We start from the raw sequence: 2,500 nt of genomic DNA, 5'->3' as shown, positions 1-2,500 counted from the left end.
ACCTTTACTGTTGAACATGATCTTAGTCTTTTTCTTGTTCATCCTAAGTCCGACTTTCAGACTTTCTCTATTCAGATCGTTTATTAGTTGCTGCATTTCATTTGCAGATTCACTGAAGACAACAATATCATCTGTAAATCTTAGAATGTTTAGGTATTCTTCTCCTATTTAGATACCCTTTCCGTTCCATTCTAGCTTCTTAAATATTTTCTTCAAGGAAAGCTGTAAACAGTTTTGGTGAGATGGTATCGCCCTGCCTAACACCTTTTTTAAATGGTATTTTATTGGTTTCCATGTGAAGCTTGATGGTTGCTGTCCCACCTTCCAATAGTTTACAATATACCTCCTCTACTTCCCTGTCTTCGAATAGCTTCTAGTACTGCTGGTATTTGTACAGAGCCAAATGCCTTTTCACAATCGATAAATGCCATATACAGGGGTTTCCTATAGTCGTTTATTTTTTCTGTTACTTGGGTGAGCGTGTGGATGTTGTCTGTTGATGAGAATCCACTGCGGAAGCCTGCCTGTTCTCTATGCTGGTTAGAATCCAGACTATCAGATGTGATGACTTTTGTGAACAGTTTGTAAATAACTGAACGGAGTTTTTTTATCCTCTCTATCCCCTTTTTATTTATCAAAATAAATGTTGCATTTTCCAGGCTTTCGGAATTTTTCCGTTGAGAAGGCATTTGTTAAAAAGATTGGCTAGTTTCACTGTTGCAGTTTCTCCTGCATCTATTATAAGGGCTATACTAATTCCGTCTTCACCTGGTGTTTTCCCTCTCTTTATGTCTTTAAGCGCTCTTTTTATTTCTTCTGTTGTGATGTTAGGTACGTCCCTTGTTACTGCATTCGCTTCTATTCGTGGCTGTTCTCCACTGCTTGTTTATGGTTTCATTCTTATTATATGTCACTTCTCCGTCTGGTTTCTTTATTTCATATATTTGATTTCTCCTTATTCCGAGTCTTCTTTTAGCTGTTTTCATGCTGGTACCTGAGTTCATTGTTTCACTTATTATTTGAGTATTGAATTTCCGTACATCTCTCTTCTTTTTATTCATAGCCTTTGTTAGTTCAGCTAATTCTAGTTTGTTTCAGTTTGACGATACTTTTATGACTACTTTTTTGTACAAGTTGTTTAGATTCTACCGAGAGCTTGCTGGAGCTGTGCTTGACGTTCTTACCGCCTACTTCAAGTGCAGCTTCCTTTATTATGTCATTGAACTGTTTGTTGATTTGGTCAGTGTTGAGATCTTCGTCCCTGAGAAGTGAATATCTGTTTTGGATGTTAAGGTTAAATTCTGTCGCTTTGGTCTTCAAGTTAATTAAATTTGGATGCAGTTTTCGTTTGAGTTTGTTCTTTTCCCATCAAGGTGTAATTTAATTTGGCCTCTGACCATTCTGTGGTCGCCGCCAACATTTACCTGATTAATAACTTCCACATTTTTTTTCTATATCGTTCCCAATTGAAATTATGAAGTCAATTTCGCTCTTGATATCAGATGGCGACTTCCATGTCCACATCCACTCTATCTTTTTTCGAAGAATGTATTTATGATATTGAGTGATCGAGCCTCCGCAAAATCGGTCAGTATTTGTCCCCTCTCATTCCTAATGCCTATTCCGTAATTCCTCACTACGGTTTTTCCTTCTGTCTTTTTATCTATTTTGGCATTAAAGTCTCCCATAATTATTGTGAAATAGGTTTTTACTCTTTCGTTGGCTAAATGAACATCTTTGTAGAAGCTCTCTAATTCTTCATCACTGTGGCTGCAGGTTGGAGCATAGCCTTGAGCAATCTTTAAGTTGGACCTATTTTTGTTTTTGTTTTGTTGTTACTGAAGCCACTATTTTACTTATACTATAGAATTCCACGATATTCTTTCCTAAATGTTTGTGAACTAAGAAACCTACTTCTAATTTCTGCTTGCTACCCTGGGGTTTACCTCATTTAGTATCTTCTGTTCTTCGCCTAGTCTTCTAACTTCACAGAGTCCTACAATGTCCCATTTAATGAAAGAGAGTTCCTCAAATAATGCTAATAAGTCGGATTCGGTTCTTACTGTCCTTATATTATATGTGCAAAGATTCATCAACGTGGGGCGGCCTGTCTTTAACCGGAGATTTTTAGCACCCTCTGCTCCGGAACGGTCCTGATCGCCGCCGTAACCGGGAGCTCCTTCGCCTCCGGGGAATGAGGGCCGTTGCTCTGTTTGTGCAGTCATGGTTTTTGATTAAGAGATAGACAGCCGAGTTACCCCCACCTACTGGCTTGGTGTATCTTGGTGGGAGGGGGGAGTAGTTTAGCAGGGATGCCACTGATAAGCGCCTCCAGCAGGGTTGGCCCTGTCTAATGAGAAGCGACGAACACCAGGGTATACTCCCGTAAGCATGGGCTTGAGCATCAGAAGTGCATATAAGTGTGATTATAGTTTGTACATCGATTTTATTTATGCGTATGCATGCAAGCATAGACCCTTACATATGATCCTATGCATAT

This window comes from Penaeus monodon, chromosome 16 (genome assembly GCF_015228065.2).
Source record: "Penaeus monodon isolate SGIC_2016 chromosome 16, NSTDA_Pmon_1, whole genome shotgun sequence".
NCBI lineage: Eukaryota > Metazoa > Arthropoda > Malacostraca > Decapoda > Penaeidae > Penaeus > Penaeus monodon.
The sequence above is the reverse complement of the archived record's forward strand: the minus strand, read 5'-3'. Positions refer to the sequence as shown.